The 6,756-nt window shown below is 52.8% G+C and overlaps 1 pseudogene; it reads left to right on the plus strand.

Annotated features, from left to right (window-relative positions):
* The first annotated feature begins 4,092 nt into the window (after window positions 1-4,092).
* LOC102870988 lies at window positions 4,093-5,424 on the plus strand (annotated as a pseudogene).
* The last annotated feature ends 1,332 nt before the right edge of the window (window positions 5,425-6,756 follow it).

Below are 6,756 nucleotides of genomic sequence, written 5' to 3' on the forward strand. Positions count from 1 at the left end.
TGAGTCGGAACCAAGTCCCAGCTGACCCCCCTTTGGTTTCAGAGGCCGGGAAACTGGGTGGGAGGGGACAGCCCACCTCTCTCTTATGGAGCTACAGGTGGGTTCCAACTAACAGAAGCCGGGGCCCTTCTTAGCACAGCCCCCTGGATGTCATCACCAGAGCGCTGCTTCCTGGAGGGGTGGGGAGCCTGGAACTGAACCCCACCCAGAGGTGTGCGGTAGCCCCGACAAGGACTCTTCCCTCATTGGTCTGTGAGTGTCCCCAAGGGGGCCAGGCTCTGCGGGCAGTGAAGGCCAGGGACTGCTGGGGGCGTGCTCTCCCCACCACCGTGGGCTCCCTAAGTTCTTTGCTCACAGCTCACTCAGTGCTCTCACCCTCAAACCGGCCCTGCCGGTTCCACCCCCGCCCCAGCTCCGCGTCTCCACCCCAGCCTGGAGCCCATCCATGGCCGCCCTCTCGTTCCAGGCAGGCCAACTCCCAGCCTGAGTTCTCAGGCCAGAGTCGCTCTCCCCACTTTCCCTTGGGGTCACCCTGCCAAATGGGCCCTCCTCCTCATCCTTGGCAGGTGCCCCCCCGGAATTCCGCCCTGCTCCTGACCGGTCTGGGTCCTGGCCTGAGAGCAAAGCCAGGCAGCAGAATGAACTTGGTCCTGGGAGGGGACAGTGTGGAAAGACACACGGACGGGCCTTGCTCCCACCCCCAAGCTCAGGACATGGAGCCCCACAGCCAGCAGAATGACTCGAGGCCAGGAGCTGAGGAGCCAAGGATGCAGGTGAGCATGATGTGGCCCTGGTCCTCTTAGAATCTTGAAAGGGAACAGGGCGGACTTCTGGGAACTAGGGGGTGGGAAGAGGCATGGGGCAGCCAAAGGTCTTCCTGGAAGAAGCCACACAGAAGGTAAGCCAGGAAGGGTGAGTAAGAGCGCGTCACTGAGGAGACTAGGGAGTGGGTTCCAGAGAGGAGGCGGGCAGATGCAAAGACAGCGTGTGTTTCTTCCTCATCACCCCTTTGCCCACATTCTGGGAACTCAGGACTGTTGTGCCCGAGGGGAGTTCCTCTCTGCACACCCTTTCCTTTGGGGCTGGCCTTCAGATTCTCCTTTGCCTGCCTTTTCCCACGGGACACTGGTGAGGTCAGCCCCCTGTGTGGGAGGACTTCCCAGCACCCCAGTAGGAACCTGCCTGAGCACAGTGCGCCCTGGTCAATCAATCGTGAGAAAGTGAGGAGGCCCCCCAGGAACACCTGCACCCAGGAGATCTCACTCACTTGGGGCCAGGAAGCCGCTGCTGAGCAGAGTCACCTGGGATGAAGGAGAAGGAGCAGGGTCTGGGGGCTGCAGGCTGACCTGCAAGCAGGAACAGCTCCTGGCTCTTGGCCAGAAGGACAGCAACTCCTGGACACCAGGGCAGAGCGCTCAGGCTGAGACGGGGCCGCATCTGGCTCGGGGTCTGTGCCTTCCCAACCTGTCCAGTGTCTGGCCTTTCAGGAAAGGCCTGGCTGGGGACAGACCACGGCCCCTGAGTGTACTGTGGCACCCTAGTGTCCCTGGATGGCATTTGAGCCCATGAGATGACAAACAAGTAACCACAGCCCGTCGAAAATCATCCCCTCTGCCAGTGGTGGGGTGTCTGGGGACAGGCCACTGGTGTCTGGAACCAGCTCGACCACCTCCTGGCTGCAAGAGCGTGGGTGGCAGATTTCACCTTTCTGTGCCTCAGTTTCCTCATCTATAATGTGGGATAGGAGCCCCTGGGGAAAATGAAGGGTTAGCACGCTCCCTACAGACCAAAAGGTTCAAGCCCATCCAGAGGTACCTTGGGGAAAAGTCCCCAACCTGGCTGGTTAACACTCTGGTTTTGGAAAACCAGCCATGGAAAACTGTAGGAAGCACAGTTCTCCTCTGACATAAGGGGGGGGGGGCATAAGTCCCTGTGAGACGTGGTGGAACTGGGGTTCACTACAGGAGTAATGACAGTATTATAGTAATAGAGGTATTCCCATTGTGCTGTTAAAGGAACCCTGGTGGTGCAGTGTAGTAAGTGCTGACTGGGAGGTGGGAGCCCAAGCTCATAAGCAGCTCTGGGAAGGAAGTTTCAAGGTGTGCTGACTGCGAGGTAGGAGCCGGGGCTCATGAGCGGGTCTGGGGAGGAAACTGTGTGGTGTGCTGAGAGGTGGGAGCCCAAGTTCATGAACGGGTCTCAGGGGGAAGCTGTGCAGTATGCTGATTGAGAGGTGGGAACCAGAGCTCATGGGCAGGTGGGGTGATGGGGGGAGCTGCAGAGTGTGCTGATTGAGAGGTGGGAGTCCAAGGTCATAAGCAGGTCAGGTGGAGGGGGGAGCTGCAGGGTGTGCTGACTGCGAGGTGGGGGCCAGAGCTCATGGGCAGGCCTGGGGAGGAAGCTGCGTGGTGTGCTTCCACAGAGACTCCCAGCCTTGGCGACATTCGGGGCAGCAGCTCCACTCTGTCCCATAGGGTCACTGGGACACAGCACGGGCCTGATGGCAGGGAGGCTCCAGCTGTGCCACCTCTGGTAGCGTGCCGTCTGAAGCTTTGAGATGCAAAGGTCGGTGGTTGGAATCCACCAGCTGTTCTGTGAAAGGAAGATGCGGCCGCCCAGGAGGGACAGCCTTGGGGCTTTCACGGGGTGGTCCTCCTCTGCCCTGTTGGACTGCTAAGTCGGTAGGATGTTGGTGGTGTTGTTAGGCGCCGTTGGGTCCATCTTGACTAATAGTGACCCGATGAACAATGGCTCTACACCCTGCTCTCTCCGGAGCCAACTTCACCGTCTCTGACACCCCTGACCCCATGGCCACGGTCACTATGTCAATCTGTGTCACCTAGGGTCTTCCCCTCCTGTGCTGACCCTCTACCCTTCCAAGCATGATGTCCTTCTCCAAGGACTGGTGAGGTGTCATCAGGTCAACTTGGTCCTTAGTGACCTTATCAGTTGTGAGCTCTGAACTGTGGCCTCTCCATCTCCGCCCTGGTCAAGCCTGTAATTGCAGTCATTGTGCTTTACCGCACCCTCATCGAGGGTCCACTTTCTTTCTCTGACCCTCTCCGTTTTCCAGCATGTCTTCTCCCATACTCCAAGTACGTACCTGAGACAGTTTCACCATTCTGGCCTCTAAAAAGCACTTTGGTTGTACTTTCTGTAAGACAGACTTGTTTGTTCTCTTGGCAATTTATGGGGTGTTTAGTACTCTTTGTCAAGACCACAGTTCAAAGTTCTTCTTTGTTCTTCTCGGTTGTTAGTACACTCAAGTAGGAGCCTACCGGCCGCTGACCCTCCAGTTGATTTTCAGAGGCTGTAAATCACACAGGAGGAAACCACCCACCTTTCTCTTGCAGAGCAACTGGTGGATTAGAACTGCGAGTCCTTGGCTTGGCAGAGCCATTCCTTACCACCAGGTCACCAGAGTTCCGATGGCAGAGGGTTGATTCTGGTGTATTAGTACCACTGGATGCTGATATCCGTCTAATGGTCGCCACAGGATTCATGTTCAAGTGCACACAAGAGGTGTGCACAGGGTGGTGGGCAGTGTTGCCTCTGGAACTGCTGAAGCTGGTGCTTTTTCCAGCCAATAAGATAGGACAGTGACAGCTGGGGACAGACACAGTCAAAGAGTTAGGTAGGGTGTGGTGGAGCCCTGGCAGGATTACGGGGCAGACACCCCCTGTGGAAGCTCAGAGAGGGCCAAGTTTCTGACGTTAGGACCAGCCTGAGACTTCACCAAGCAAAGCAAAGAGGAAGTGAGAGCAATAGGCCTTCTCTGCAAAGCAGATGCCACGCCATCACCTCTCTCTGTGACTCCTCCAGCCCTGTTCCTTCCAGCTCCTGGGTTTTTCTTGGACCCTTAGGAGACTCACAGTGACCTCATATCCAACAGAACGCAAGCACTGCCTGGTCCCCCACATCCTCACAATGGCTGTTAACGTTTGAGCCGTGTTGCAGCCATGGCGCCAATCTCTCACTGCTGCTGTTGTTGCTGGGTGCCTTCGAGTCTAGCACGACCCCTAGGAGCAGCAGAAAAAGGACCTGGAGGAGATATATACTGAGGTCATTGATAAGCAAAAAATAGCCCGTCTAATGGATCAGGTGATCAGCCTCCTACAGTTTGTGCCCCACAGCGATAAGGAACCCCAACTACCTCCACACTTCCTGGGCTCCGAGCCTCCTAGCGGTGTGTGGGAAGGAGAACCCAGCAGGGAAGTCTCCCTGTTGCATGAGGCTTATACGATATCTAAGGACCACAACCTCTCTACCCGTGGTGAAGAGGTCTGTTTTTTGTACCGCTCTGGCTTTGAAGACTACATGGCGTACCTGGCAAACAAATACCATGAAGACAATAACAGCTCAGGCATCATTAACCTTGGTATCAGTGAGGACAAGCTCTGCACTGACCTAATAACCGAAAGGTTCAAACAGAGTGACATGGCTTACCTGGAGAATAGCCTGTTACAATACAATGACTGGACAGGACGATTATTCCTCCGGCAAGAAATAGCTAATTTCCTGTATCACTACTGTAAGGCACCTTCTCTGCTTGATCCAGAAAACGTGGTTGTTCTAAATGGTTGCTGCTCTATCTTCTCTGCACTGTCCATGGTTCTGTGTGATGCAGGAGAGGCCTTTCTGATCCCTACTCCCTTCTATGGTGGTTTCACCCTTAGTGCCAAACTGTACACAAAAGTTGAGCTGTTTCATGTCCACCTGGACAGTAAGATCACTGATGAAAACAAACAACCTTTCCAGCTCACTGTCAAAAAGTTAGAAGATGGCCTGCTTAAAGCTATGCTTAAGGGGAAAAAGATCAAAGGCCTTATACTCAACAACCCCCAGAACCCTTTGGGTTACACCTACTCCCAAGATTCACTGAAAGAGTACCTGACATTTGCCAAGAGGTATAAACTACATGTGATTATAGATGAGATTTACATGCTGTCTGTGTTCGATCCAAAGACCACATTCCACAGTGTGCTGAGCTTGGACAGTTTGCCTGACCCCCAAAGGACGCATGTGATCTGGGGTACCAGTAAGGATTTTGGCATCTCTGGCTTCCGCTTTGGTGCTCTATACACCCACAACAAGGACGTGGCTGCTGCTGTGCGTGGCTTTAGCTACCTCCACAGCCTCTCTGGCATTGCTCAGTATAAGCTGTGTCAGCTGCTCAAAGATAGAGTCTGGATTGACAACACCTACCTGCCTTCCTATAAACTACGGCTCCAGAGAGCTTACCGTTGTGTCACAAAGCAGCTAGACGCCTTGGAGATCCCCTATCTAAAGGGAGGCTGCGGCCTCTATGTCTGGATCAACTTGAAAAAGTACCTGACCCCATGTACATTCGAGAAAGAGTTAGACCTCTATCGCCACTTGATGAATTACAAAGTGATATTGACCCGTGGCAAGATATACATGTGATATCATAGGAACAGTAGGTCTGATCCTTGTGTCTCATGCCATCTTCATCATTTCTGACACACCTGAGCCCATCGCCGCTGTCACTGTGTCAATCTATTTCATTGAGGGTCTTCTCTTTCGCTGCCTCTCTTTTACTCCCACCTTTCCAAGCGAGATATCCCTCTCCAAGGAATACCTTGGGCATATGAGACGAAGCTTTGTCATCTTTGCCTCCCACGAGCACTCTGGTTGCACCTTCCTCGAGTCCTATTTGTTCATTCTTTTGGCAGTTGATGGAATATCCAGTACTCTTCTCCAGCTCAGAGGTGTCAGTTCTTCTGTCATCCTTATTCACTGCCCAGCTCACAAGTGCGTAGCAAGTGATTGGAAAGACCACGACCTGAATCAGACACACCTTAGTCTTCAAAATGACATCATTGCTCCTCAGTAATTTGGGAGGGCTCTGGTTGCAGACTTTCCCAGTATAATATGTCTCCCAATCCCTGACTGCTGGTGCCAAGTGTACTGATTGTGGGTCTAAGTAAGATGAAGCCACTGACAGTTTCAGTCTTCGCTCCATCTCTTATGATGTTGCCTATTGGTCCAGTGGTGAGGGGCTTGTTTTCTTGATGTTGAGATGCAATCCATATTGAAGGCTGTAGTCTTTGATCTTCCGTAGTAAATGCTTCAAGTAACCCTCACTTCCAGCAAGCAAGCAAGGTCGTGTCCTCTGCACAATGCAGGTTGTCGATAAGTTTTCCTCCGATCCTGATGCCACGTTCTTCTTCACAGAGTCCAGCTTTTTCATTTGTTCAATACACAGATTGAACGTGTTTGAAGAGAGGCTACCACCCTCACACACACCTTCCTGATTTTAAACCTTGGGGTGTTCCTTTACTCTGTGCAAACAAAAGCCTAGGTATAGTTTTTGCGTGTGAGCGATTAAATGTTCTGGGATTCTCGTTCTTCTCAAAGTTAACACGAGTTTGTGACGACCCGTGCGGTCAAATTCCTTTGCATACTCAGTAAAGCATAAATCGTCTCCTGGTATTTTCTGCTCTCTGCCAGGACCCATTTGCCATCAGCACTGCTACCTCCAGAGTGGTGGTTCTGGACCAATGTACTGTTTTGGCTGTTAAAAGCTCACTGAAGGTCTTCTTTTTTTCTAATCCCACAATGTACCAAGCTTGCGTTTCTTCTCCAGACTCTGGCACCTCCTGATACTGCACGCAAAATACATGAGATGAAGTCTTACCATACCAGCTTCTAAGGAGCATTAATGGCTACACTTCTGAGACAGATTTGTTTGTTCTTCTGGCAGTCCACGGTGTATCCAATATCTTCTGCCAACAC

This window comes from Elephantulus edwardii, unplaced genomic scaffold, assembly GCF_000299155.1.
Source record: "Elephantulus edwardii isolate Elephantulus edwardi_28Jun2011 unplaced genomic scaffold, EleEdw1.0 scaffold00126, whole genome shotgun sequence".
NCBI lineage: Eukaryota > Metazoa > Chordata > Mammalia > Macroscelidea > Macroscelididae > Elephantulus > Elephantulus edwardii.